The sequence below is a fragment of the Lactuca virosa genome, chromosome 6, assembly GCF_052849685.1.
Source record: "Lactuca virosa cultivar CGN04683 chromosome 6, Lactuca_virosa_CGN04683_v6, whole genome shotgun sequence".
NCBI lineage: Eukaryota > Viridiplantae > Streptophyta > Magnoliopsida > Asterales > Asteraceae > Lactuca > Lactuca virosa.
The window spans coordinates 190774960-190789814 of NC_136431.1; positions in this window are offsets into that span (position 1 = coordinate 190774960).

Genomic DNA, 14855 nt, shown 5'->3' on the forward strand with positions numbered 1-14855 from the left:
TAGCACTATTTTGGACCTTTGTAAGTGTCCAAGATCCGATTTTTATTCTTCCATGTTGCTAGATCTTGAGTTTTGCCCCTTTAGCTTCTTGTTCTTGAAGATTGGGATGGTTAGATCTCATAAAGTTTGCAACTTTATGAATCTCCAGGTCTAGGTGACCAAGTAGAGTCTTGGATCTAGCCTATAGTTGAGTTTTGATGCCATGCGTAGATATTAGCTCATAAATCCCAATTTTGAGCTAATATGGGTTCAAGACATGCATTGGACATGAATGTCTATAAAGCACTGACCTTTGGGATGGTTTTGGTGTTAGAATCTCTTCTGGAAAGGATAGGTTTCAGACTTCAAGGATTAAGTGCTTATTGGTTAAGCCCTTGTATCTTTAAGCCTTCTGGTTGGATTTTTGGTCCATTTGAGTAGTCCCAGTAGATAAAGTTGGAAACATTATCCTTCTTAATAACATTTTGGACTAGATCTGAGCTTTAGAGCTCTTGGAATCGAAGAAAGCATCTGAATGTATTACGTTGTTGGAACTCGGGCAAACACGGCGTGTTTGCAAGCCAACAGGGCGTGTTGGCTGAGGTTTTTCTGACCATTTGGATGCTGGCGGAACACGGTATGTTTATAAGTAAACAGGGTGTGTTGGGTCAACATGGACTGATGACCTTGACCGTTGACTTTGACTTTGACCAAGTTTGACCTTGAGGGTATTTTGGAGTCTTATGGAAACTGGTCATTTAATGGAATCAGGTATCGTGTAGAGAGCTGAGATTCGGAGTCGGACCTCATTAGTTTTATTCAGTTTGCGTGGTGAGATGTCCTCACTGTACTTTTGGGTCGAAGGCACCAATGACGGCCCTTCGGATTGTTATCCTGGTTTATCGTATGATTGAGTGCTATAGTGATCTGCTTGATCTGTATCCTCGTAGATAGGATGATTCTATGCTTAGTGATCTGTGAGATCTGTATGATTATTATTGGATGGTTAATTGCATGATTGTCTGTTATGTATATATATGTCGACACGGTGTATGTTTGGTTGGGTTGAGGCGGTCCTGATTTGTGTTGAAGGCCAACAGACCCAGGGCGTCCCGGATAGACTGAAGGCCCGTGAGGCGGACTAGTCAGGTCGAAGGGTCGGAGAACGGTCCAGATAGGCTGAAGGCCTAGTGAGGCGGTCCAGTCATGCTGAAGGTTCTATATGCATGCTGTTTGTTGTTATTATTATGATTATGTGTTGTGTTGGTACTTTGGGGGAAACTCACTAAGCTTTGGGCTTACAGTTTTGGATTTTGTTTCAGGTACTTCAGAGGTTCGCAGAAAGGCGACGACGTGATCGTGCACCTCCTCGTGTTTGGTTTTGTGATTTTTGGAAAACTCAGATATTAGAGATGTTTTGAAAACTATTTTGTAAACAATGATGATTTTTGGTTTGTTTGAAAAGTTTAAAATTTTCATGAATTTTGTGGATGTTACACAATTTCAATCGAAGTGATATGCTATGGGTCAACTCACAGTCTTACTATCACTCCTACAACGACCTATTTCATCCAACGAGTCTATTTTAGCCCAAGTGATATGCTGTGAGCCAAATCATAGTCTTATAATCACTCCTGCAACGGCCTTTTTCAGCCAACGAGCTTATTTCATCCCAAATGATATGATATGTGCAAAATCATAGTATTACAATCAATCCTGCTAATGCCATCGACTAAACCATGATCCTTCATCCAATACCACAAAGATAAATAAGCATATACCGACATGAAATGGACCCCTTGTCTACTAGACCCCCTCAGGTGTTTGGATCGATTGTGTTTCGAACCCTAAAGCCATCATCAAACAAGAATCGGAAGAGAGGCCTTCAACACAACCCTTAACCTGAGCCTAATTGCTACCCTATCCTATGACGCCAATGATGCTTCTAACCTTCCAGACGAGATGACACCGAATCCTTGACATCTTCCTCGGTCACGAACTGACTGTTGAACCACATTCCTTACACGAGATTCATCTCTTGACAACAATATGAACCTGCTACCCTCTTCCCTTGAAAAATTCGAGATGACCTACAACTCTGAAATCTTGCGTCCTGAATAAACAACTCTCTCCTACTTGGGATTAACTAGACTCTGAGGAATTCATAACCATTTAAAACTACAGATCAATCCACACAATAACGAGAAATCCAACCACGAATAATCATTTTATAAAAATCTAGAGTCAATTTATAAAAAATGTCAGTCAAAAGATCATCAAGGATTACCATAAAACAACAAATATAAATGGAAGAGTATTGATGATGCCGGTGAATGTTGCACTCGACCGAACTGAAGAAACCAATAACTCAGATCTCAGCCTATGGGACTCCAGTTGTCCCATGTTGTCCATCCGGTAACTGCCAAGCTAAAGGTGTTGGATCTAAAACCATCACATTCACACTTTTTAGACAATCAACCTTAACATGGTCGATCCGACTACAAAAGAAACATGCCATTTGCTCCCTTTGACTACAGTCTCGACTATAGTGGCCCTCCTGACCGCATCTGAAACACCCAATGGTGTACAATAAATAATACAATGTGCCAAACCACACCTACCATAAAATTTGTGAATCCTTGATCTCCTGACCAAACGCTAGTCACTATGGTCTACTTGATTGATGATACTGATACGCGATCCTGATCTTGCTTCCGCTTTCGTTGTTGGCTCTCCAACTCTAACTCTCTGTCCCTGGCTGTCTCCACTAAATCTGAAAGAGTCTCACAACTAGAAATTCACACGAACTCACGGATCTGAGACCTCAACATATCATGGTAGCGAGTTATCGTCATCTCCTCTATCACCGCGTACTATGTACAAAGCAACGCTCTTTCTCTGAACTTGATGGTGATCCCAACCACCGTCTCTATTGTCTGCTCAAATGCCAAATATTTCTAAGCCAACTACAAAACCTTAAACGCCGATACAAACTCTTTTCTTGAATATGGTAACAAAATCCTCCTAGTTCATAAACTCGACCAGGCCAGGTTCAAGGCCCTGAACAACCTTTCCCCACCAATCGACAACTCCATCATGCATCATACATGTTGCAAACCTGACCTTGGCCTCCACCGGACATAAGTTGGTGAGAAAGGCACTCTCTACGTCAGCGATCCAACACATACTAACGATAATCTCCCTCATCACCATGGACTGAGAAGCCCCATAAGCATTAAACTCCTTGAAGGTGACCTCCGGAGCACATGTCCAGCTAGCCTCCAATTCAACTCGCATAAACCTAAAGCCCTCCTCCATACTTGAAATCAAATCATCCCTGACTGTGCTAATCATACCAGGTAAATCCTCCAAAGGGAACCTCCAAACCTCTACAGTGACAATGTTGCAGACATCCCCCTCACTTAGGCCTGAACCTCCATCACGAATGGTCACCATACTTAATCATAAAAACAACAGGAAAAAATCAAAATCAATGTACATTGCTAACCCACACGATGCATACCTACCTACAAGTTCCTTGGTATTCTTGTAACACCTCCTTGACCCAATTATGGATCCTATGCTTTCAGTAGTACGAGCCCATACTACCTTCCACACCTATCCATACTTGCTCCAAGGATTGTTACAAACCTCCAAGTAATTTTGCATCACTCAACTAAACTCCTATCACACATACATATGTCTAGCCATATGTATAATATTACACCTCCTAGACTCTCTGTAGGATTCTACCCTAAAACCACAACCAAGCAAAGAACATGTAATAAGGCCATATTATAAATTTTAATGCTCTCGTACTCTAATCATGTACAACCCTTAAATTATTCGATTAGTAATTCAATACTATCAGACAAGGATTCCAAAACACATACTATAATCAACACATGCGAGGCATACGAGACATATATACAAATCATGCAATTCCAGCATGCAATTCATGAACGAATCCTTATCCTACAATCTAGAATGCATAATAATACATAACACAAATACATAACCATATGGGTATATTGGGAATCACTTACCTCTTGAGCTCCAGATGACTATACACATCATATCCTCCTTTTATAATTTGAAGTTAGACCAGGAAACCATGTTCACGATCTCAAGCCAATAATCAAACAAGAACATGGCAAAAGACCGAGCTCGTGTTTCTGATCCAACTATCTTCTTAAATTTCTTGAATAAAAACATTCTCTTAGAAAAACATAGTTTATAAAATCTCTCAGTCCTCAGTTTGAGTTCAAACACACCGTAAGGCGTGCCTAAATCCCTCAAACTAGAGGCTTGATACCAACTTATAACGTCCCAAAAATTACAAGAGAGATTTTTCATTTAAAATAGGTTAACCAAGACTTCACTTAAAATCATTAATTAACATTCATTTGTTTTAAAACCATAAATTTCACAGAGTTAAATTACAAAACAACAAAAACCATTATCTTCGATGCAAGTGTATAGTCCCACCTACCTTTTCTCATGAACAACCTGCAAACCATTTAATCCACAATTGTAAGCATAAAGCTTCGGGAGTTCCCTAGTATTACATATATTCCACCATACATACAATACATACAAACAAATTCTCGACTCTAGCGTCGAGCTACCAAGTCTCCTTTTGATATGCATACAACACACATACTAATCATACGTACCAACCACAAGCACTCTTGCCAATATACAAATTGCCAGGGGCTACATCATTGTATTTCATGCAATTGCCAGGGGTTACTTATTTGTCTTTCATATAATTGTCAAGGGCTACATCCTGGTTTTTCATGTAACTGATGTCCATATCCAAATCGGGGTCAGCGCTAATATTGACAACCGCCTCATGAATACATAGTCATATGTAATCGCGAGTCAGACAGACAATCGAACAGATGATCCTACCCAAAAGCAATAAATCAAAAAGAACCATGCAATAAGGCTTTAGACCAAGAGTTCTTAGGTTATCTAACTTAAACTACATACAACCCCTTGGATATCCATTCAACTATCAACTAATACTATCATTACCCAAACCAATAATGACACCTAACAATATATACAATCAATATGTAAGACCCTACCAGTCTAGCATACCATGATACCAAGTTCACTAAACTATACATAAATACCTAGGATTCATCTTAGTCGACTAGCATACATGTACTTTAACAGTATCACTATCGTAACATATAAAGGATATACAATGTCATACGTGGCATAGTGAGAAGACTCACCTAGACCGTAGAACCGGAGAAGCACATCTACACTCTCAACTCCTCGCACTAACGAGACCCTCAAACCGAATATCACAAATTAAAAATCAAACCTCAATCCACAACCCAAATCCTTCAAGTTTTACCCAAGGTCAAACTGGTCAAAAGTCAACAGCCACAATGTCAACAAAAGTCAATAGTCAACTAGGTCAATGGCTACCACGTCGTAACGAGCCCTTGGCCGCGTCGTGGCCAATTTAAGAAAATAGACGGCTTGCAACGTTCCACCATGTCGTGGGCCTTCCTTGGCCATGTGGTGTTTTTGGTTAGAAAGTCCTTTCTTCATTAAGAACTTAATCCTTACAGATCAAGGCCATTAACTTTAGATCTGGTCCTTAATAATGATTTAATGGATAAAGTTTCCAACTTTATCCAATAATTCATCACCACAATGTAAGATCTTGAACCCTAAGTCCAAAAAGCTCTCTAAAGGCTAAGTCTGTGTACATGGGATCAAGAACACCCAAACATTTCTCACTAAAAAAAAGTCTAATGACCATACAAAGGCCATAACAAGCTTTGGAGTTCCTCAACTCCAAGAGCATCCATAAAAGGGACCAAAACCCACCGTAATGAGCATACACTTTGGTTTAGAAGAACAAGGATCAAGGTATGAACTTATACCTCAAATGTCTCAGAATCCCGAAGTAGATAATGGATCTAAGCTAGCTCCTTTCTTCCTTGCACCAATATGGAGTCATTTCTGATGGGTTTTATAGATTACAATAACTATGTACTTGAGAAACTTCACTTATCATTTAAGAGAAGATGGAACCTAAATGATATATGTATTTAACACTTTGAATGTAACATGCCATGAACAACAAAATAACTAGAACCCTAATGACTTCCTAGCATAATCAAATTACAAGAATTAAGGTTTCATAACTTTTGATTTTTTGTAGTAAACAAATCAATGAAATCCTTCATAAACAAGCTCCAGAAAGCAAGCACCTGAAATCGTGTGCCTCTTATTATTCACACCCAAACCATAGCAATTGGAAGCTAAAGAAGAGAGAGGAGGAGAAGGAGAATTTTCTGATTTCTCTCTTGGAAATATGAGTGCTGAAAATTGTAAACACTTAGGGGATTATATAGGTGTTAGGAAGGTAGTGGATAAAACAGGTTCCCTTTAGATAACCCTAATACTTCCTCCCTAAGGCATTCTAAGCTTCCTTAGAGCCCAAAAATGCCTCCATAACCTCTTCTAGAAACTGTCCCCCTTATGGGAGGTTCTAGAATTCATCAATGTTCAACTTTTGAACATTTTCATCTTTAGTCCATCTACTTTTAAGTAATCCAATTAATCCCAAAATTAATTCCAATTATGTTATGATTAATTTTTTAATTAAACAATACTAGTTCTAATTAATATATTATTCTCATAATATATTAATAAATCTGTCTCTCTCTCCAAAAAGCATTCCAATCAATTACTAGGTTTGAGGGCAACCCAAAATGACTTTGCTAATGATTCAATATTGTACTAATTTAGTTATTGCCTTAGACACCTAATCCAACAGTCTCCCACTTGGATAAGTCTAAAACTAAATTATAGGTATAACTTCAAAATCAAACAGAAAAGGGTGCTTTCCAAAGCAACTCCAGACTCTAATATGATCAGTCACTAGTCCTAAGATAAGTGATCAAATATTCATTCGTTCTACAAGATATCAGATGGAAACGAGACATGTATTGAAATCAATCTCATTGTCTAAAATTTTGTTTCCCGATTTCCTGATTTATGACGACAAAATTAGACTACTATTTGAACACATCAATTCAGTTCGAGCTCGGCCAAGCACTTCAGATGTCGACAATAAATCATTGAAGGGCCCAAAGATATCACTTCTCCTATTAGGGCAAAAGGATCGAATAAATTTCGACTCATATTCTTGTATCTTTTACTCACCAAATCATGCATGACACTACGTTTGATAACATCTTGTTACTGATATGTTTACGTAACACCAATGCGCAACCGACTTGTAAATTACAACTCATATATCTTCATTTCAAGAATATAAGATATTATCATCTCAGAATTACTCGTGATAGAATCCATGAAGTAATTCCCTGAGCATGGGTTTATCCAATACTCAAAGTCTCCATTTTCTAAGTACTCATGAATATTATAACAACCATTGTAATGTCTAATCTCCATAGACAATCTACAATTCAGTTCGTGACAACCTTAATTCACTACTTACTTCCAAAATTATGAGCGACTGTGGAATTTCGAATAATCAAATCATCGAGGAAACAAAACGTGCAAAGTGAAACACAATAATAAACTAATTAACTATGGTCTCAAACCTATTGAAAATAAATAAATCTCTATTATTTAATTACCATAACAATTACGACTTTATTCATTGTGTAATGTTTTGAGTAATCAACTAACCACTTGAATTAAACATCACTCATGCCATGTTATGAACATGCATACTATGCCTCTCTATGGTCCTTCCTTTGTGAATAGATCAATTGTACATTATTCCAATGATGCTCATTTCACAATTCCATATTTTTATCACTATCTAAGATGTGATGGAATTCGGACTTAAAATGCATTAATCTCCTATGATGTCAATATTCCAAAGTCTCAAAAACTGAGTTTTTTTATATTACATAATATATCATTGGAACTTTGTTGCTAGAAACAATTTATTGGTAATGAGGGTTATAATTCAAGGTACACTCCTTGAACACTTATCTTGCATTAAAGTTTCCAACTTACATGTAGACTTTTCAAGTATCTCCCATTATGGAAACATTTACATATGTCCATGTGACCTTCAATTCTGATTAAGAACCTTCTCAATCCAAAATAATGTTACTATGGTCCGTCCAAATAAATATCATACTTCTAACTGTCCACAAGCAACCAGTATTTTGGTATAACCTAAGAATGTTCTTGATAGTCGTTAATAACTTTAGTCACACAAAATTATAGTTCTTTTCTCTCACACTGCTCTGAGCATTTCAAAAGTTAGAACAAGTGAATATTATAACATATATAATCGATCCTATATCCGAAGCATATGGGACTCGACTCATTATATCTTATATACAGATCGGATATCTGTTCAATCTCTTGCTATAATATTTCAATATATTAAATTTCCTACGTTGAACCATTTCAACATGATATTCATATATGTCTATGACTAAGTTCTATTAAACTATGTAATCTAAACCTTTAGATTCAAAAATAAGTATGAGTACTCTCTCCCATAAGTCTACTATAGCGAAACAATTCCCAAACTTTGCAATTTGCAAATTGAATTTTTTTCCCTACAAACAATATTGTCAACATATAACACTAGCATAAAAATTATGCTCCCACTAGCTTTGACATGTACCCAGAAATCAACTGGACTTCTAGAAATCGATACTCTTGACTTTCTTACTGAAGTACAACTTTTTATTACGCGATGCTTCGATAATTCTCCAACTAGACTTCTTAAGCTTCTACACCTTAATTCGATAGCATGCATGTGTGTGTTTCAACCCTTTCATAACTTGTAGATCTGTTTCATTAAAGTTCAAACAATTCCTTGTCATTCCTCACAATTAGAAATATGAAGAGGGTGTCGTAATCATATTGTGAATTTCAGAATGCAATTAACACATCCAAGATCCATATTGATCTTTATCAGATCTTATAATCTATCAGCAAAAGTCTTTCCTCATAATCATTCTCATGAATTAGAGCGAATCTTTACCACATAGATTTCAAGGTGCATACGTTCCCATACATGTGGATCTTCCATTTCCAACCTATAGTCATAAGATAAGGTTCAGGACAAACCAAAATCAAATTCAGCTTTCCTTCATGGACTGAACTTTGCTATTTTAATTTCTTTCCTTCTGGCAGCACAAGGGCCTACCAGTGCTTCCATGTTGTTAGCAGCTCACCCATATTGATCAGTGTACTTTCACAGGCCAACGTGTTTTGTCTTTTGTAGTTAAATGAAGAAAATAGAAATTATAAGCATTGCCAACTCAACTAGAAGTGCACATAAATAAGAATGTGTCAACCAAACATGATAGGATATCAACCTCAGGACGCGTGCTAGTGTTAACTAAAAGGTTTATTTTCGGTTGACTCTTGAAAATCTCAAGATTAATACGACTCCCACCGACTTCTTGACATATGAGTTTTCTCTCATGGAACATTCCTTGACGAGCTAAAACAAATATTCAAAAGTTCGTGAGGATTCCTGACAAGAAAACACTTCACATAATAGGTGTCAGTTTATCCTTTGTTTCTCAATTAACAAAAACATCACAACTTCAATCATGTATGTGTTAGAGTAAGCAACCATTTTTACTCCACATATCTCGAGGTGTTTTTAGCTTTCTTAGTTTCAAGAGAGTTTCAAGATATGATTTGTAGTTACTACAACATGGATCTACAACTTGATTTGGAATGAAGTATGACTCGTATCTTGATTGAACTGTTTTTTCAACAAAATCTGATTCCTCTTTTTAGTCATACAACTGCACTAAGATGTTATTGGAGGAGTCAATTGTGATACAATTTCACAATTACTAAGATGATCATCAAACATGATACCAAAGAATTCTCCTTTCTTTTCAGATTGGAGAATCTTTTAACTTTCTGCCTAATAGATTCTTCTATTCGTTCTGCTACTCTTTGAATCTTTCCAAAGTATCACAATTATGCTTAATCTTATAAACACAACCATATTTACTAAAACATCAGTAAATCAATAAGAATAGAGTTATCGTCCTTTGTGGTGGATCTGAATAGGGCATATCAAGATGTACTAGATCCATTAGTCCTTCATTCCACTCACATAAACATCTGATAAACGAACTAGTCATAATTTTCCAGTGAACAAGATTCTCATATACTATACAATGCGAATTGTACAACACCAAGTAACTTTCCAGTTGGTGATGAGATTTATTTTCACTTGGTTAATTATGACAATACCACAAGAGATATTATAAGAATCAAATCTACAATTAATATTGCTAATATAAAAAATGTAACGAACAGTTTAATAAATGCCATTAGAAGGAAATATAAATAAGGCAACCGGATAAACCAAAATTCCATTTTATTGAAAATAAACAAAATTTGGAATTTGTCCATACAACGCATAAAATGAAAACCATGTTTCTAGATATCTCCGTAGAGTAATAGCAATCTATCAAATTATCCCAACTCCTTAGTAGTAGCTCTAAATTGTAATCATCGAACCATGTCACCAAAGTCCATTTCTCATGATCATATTTAGCTCACTTGGCTCAAGCTTCCTTTCTTTCTCTTAGATCCTTTAATACAATCAAATGTGATCATCACATCATGTATTAAAAGTCTATGAATAGGAACTTATAAAACAATGGAGTCAGATAATGGATATACTTGAAGTAGAGTCACACGACTTGGCTTTACTATCTCTAAGATCTTTTAGGTATTTTGAGCAGTTTCATTTCCATTGCCCCTTCAATTGGCAGTAGAATCAAATGATCTCTTTGAGGTCAACACATGGAATGATCCCAGAACTAGCATTTCTCTTTACCATACGATCAAACAGTTTGATCTTGGACGACCCCTTTCCATTAGGAAGAGAAATCTTTTCTGGACCACCATTATCACTATTTTCACTGTCCATGGAAACCTTGGAATTAGACCCAATAAGCATATCAACTTTAGATATGCTCTTAAGCATTTCTGTGACAACCCGATATTTCGAGTCAACGTAATGTTCGAAAAGTCAAATATTATAAACTATTTTGAATCAATAAAAATTAGCGTAAAAAACGAAGTGTTCTAAAGTCTCAATTGGAGTACAAAAAGTAATAGATATTGTATCAAGGTTTTCAAAAATATAGAGAACACTCAAATCCGAGTTATAACGAAGAAGTTATGACCAATCAAAGATCCGTGACAAAACCGGTAAAACGCTGTTAAGCATGAAAAGTGAAATTTCAGTAAAATACTTTTTAGCCTTAAGTAGCTAAACGAAAGTCGTATATTATGTTAAACCGTGAGCGTACATAAAAAGAACGTCCAAATCTGACTTCGTATGAGGAGATTATGATTTTTCTAAGTTTCAGATCAGCGGTAGACAGCTAAAAAATTCGAATTTAAGATCGAGCGATTTTTAGCCAACGCAACCTAAATGGAAATTGAAGATCTCGACAATAGTAGTACAACGGTAAAAAGACAGACGAAAACGGAGATCGGATGAAGAAGTTATGGATTTTTAACAGAATTATCCTGTCCCGGCCTATTAAATAAAATATAATTAAAAATAAACTCAAAATTAGCCGACGAAGTCTAAATGAACGTTGTAGAGTATATTCTCACCTACGCTTGGATATAAAGAACGTCAAAAACGGAGCTCGTATGCGAAAGTTACGCATTTTTGAAATTTTTGGCACACACTTCGAGGCTTATCCGAAGAGTACGCCCAACGTACTTCGGAGTACGCCCAACGTACCGAATGAAGGGTCTCGGACCGGCCACGTCGCCCCTACACCCTCTACGACAGTCCCATCCAAAGACCAGAGACCGGAGACGTCATCGCTGACGTACGCCCAACGTACGAGGTACGCCCCGCGTACTTCGGTGTACGCCTAGCGTACGAATGCAGCTCCCCCTCCTATAAATAGCATGCGAGAGTTCCGGGTTCCTTTGCTCATTTTCTCTCCTTCTCTCACATTTTTACCTCGTTTTGCATGCAAGTAATATCCCAAAGTCCCGGTTTCATATCTAAGCCCCGACGAAGGTCCGAAGCTCCGAAATTCCCGAAAAATTCGCCACTTTCCGGTCAAGGTGCCGCCCGAGAAAATCTTGTTTTCTTCAAATCACGAACTTTCCCGGTGAGTTCATACCCCTACATTTTTACGTTTTCTTTTGTTTTCAAGGGGGGAATACAAGTTCAAAATACCAAAATTATCTAATACATGTTTAAGAGTTTTCCTACACCTTGTAACATGCTGAGCAAGGTGTGTATACGGTTTACACTTATCATTTCAAATGTCGATTTATGGAAATACAATGACTTGCATAAAAAGGTTTCATCCAAACACACACAACATTTTTTTGATAAAATATAATAGGTATAGTTTGAGCACATCGTTAGACAAAAGAAACAGTAACTCAATCGACTTACAAAACAAATATTTCATCGCACACTACGTGATCTTGTATTAATTAAACTCGCGAGACATTCTCGCTCAGGGTACTCCAAAGTACCACAGAAAAGTCCTGTAGTTACAATCAGAATCTCCGGGAGGGAGAACTTGATAGTTATGTATAGATCTATACTGGATGTGACAATCCCGCACCTAAGCTGATTGCAACAACTAGACCGGCAGGTCTGGGGTGACAAGTGTCATAACTTTCCGACGCCTGAAGAACGTCGCATTCAAGGCCATCTAGTCTTTAGTATGATTATAACATCTCGCATGGAATATTAACACATCATACAATTCACGGAACTTCTAAGGTTTATACAAAGGAGTTTTATTTAAATATAAAACACACACATAAGTATGACGACTTACTTACACATACTAGGCCTTGTTTCAATTCAGTTTACAACAAATCTTTTAGAAAATATTGGATTTTCCGGAAACAAACTTGCAACAAACGTCAAGGAAACAACATTCATTTTTATAAAATACTTATGAACTCACCAGCTTTATGCTGCTACTCTCTTTTCAAAACAACTTGTATTCTCAGGTAATCAGTAATACAGGTAACCGCGAGATTTCTGAAGTCAAGACGCTAAGGCGTAGATTCTTTTGCTACATTTTATCATCATATGTAATTTAATTGGAAACATGTATTTTTGGAACATGTATTTTGGAAACAATGTAATCTTTTAAATTATATCTATGATGGTTGTGTTTTACTTTCTTCACTATGGTTATGATACTGAGCATGACGTCATCCGCCCCGAACGTTTCCGCCGTTCTGGTTTGGGGTGTGACAGATTGGTATCAGAGCTTTGTTTATAGTGAACTAAGTATATCAAACCACGTAAGATATACACACTATAAATACAACGTAGCTTTTCAAAAATACTTTAAAAAAATAAGAATTAATATTTTTATAAAAGTATTCGCACAATCGCACATTCAGTATCATAATGGCAATAACATAAAAGTATCAAGACAAGTTGGACACCATGGTCCAACTTCGGGGTATGTAGTCAGATCTTGGATGAATATAGCCTGATCAACTATATTCAGCCAAGATAGGACCAATGTATGCCGAAGAAGGATCATGGTGAGCAACAAGTCTGCAACTTACCAAAAATCCCAAAAATCAAACTTAAAAATACTATAGGAGTATTTTAACACAAAAAGCCGTAATCACAACTTCGACAACTAACTTCTTGTTCCCAAAGTTTCTTGCAACATTCCTCCTTATCCCCATTCTCGTACAGGTACGATGGCAGGATTCCATTTACCAGGTGACCCCTACTTTACCAACCAAGGGAATGCCGGTTGGATTGTGGAAGACCCAGAGGAAGAACCCGAAGAAGAGCCCATGGAGTACGAGGAACCCATGGAAGAAGAAGAATCCGTAGACGGTGAAGAGGAAGAAGACTCAGATGGAACCGACTCTGAACCCGAAGTTTACAATCCACACCTTGCCCCTAATCCTCCACGACACTTCCAGGGCCCGACGCCTCAATGGGCCGAAACAATACATCGATGGAGCCGAGAACAAGGTCAACGACCTCCCTATGGCATGCAACGAGGCTTCTACGATCTCAGCAGAGGAGGGTCAGCCGACCGAGCTCTCCCTGTCATAGTTCACCGTGTCACATGTCATGAAGAGCAAACAAGAGTTAACACCCAACATCTAATGGAAGTTGGTGCTACCAGCCAAGTCAACTCCGTTCGCATTCGCCGGTTAGACGACGACCACGATCGGACTCGAGACCGCACCGAGCTTCTTCGACGGGAAATGGCTGCAACCCGAACCGAAGTGCAAGAACTCCGAGAGCACCGAGCCACCCTAGAGGGACGTCTAGCTGAAGAGGAGCGCCAAGCGGCGGAATCCAGAGCCGAGATGAGGAACTTCGTATCTACACTTCGCGATCCTCAGAACTTCAACAACTACAAGTAGTTCTTACACTGTTCTCCCCAGTGTAATTTAGTTTTGCGGATAAATATTACTTTCTAGTATTTTAGGTTCAATCTCACGATTTAAGTGTTTACACTTCTGGGATCAGTTAGGCGGCCAAAAATTTTCCGTACATTGATGTAGCATAGGCCCCTAGTAGGGTCAAATTTTCCCAAGTATTTTATACTAAGTTATATCAATGATATTGGCACACTATTTACTTTATTAACACTACTCCAATTTCATAACATGAGCTATTTTCAGATAAAAATTTATTGGTGACAACCTATGATCGCCCGAGGTATAAATCAAAGTTGTATGTAATTAGGGCCATGTCGACCTAGAAATGGTGGTTCCGCCTTGGATCCTGTTCCTTGTTTGGTTGTGGGCCCAGGGCAGACCCATCAGATTCGAAAGTTTATTTAATCTTAATTACATGTAAATATTATACATCAAGTGATTGTTGG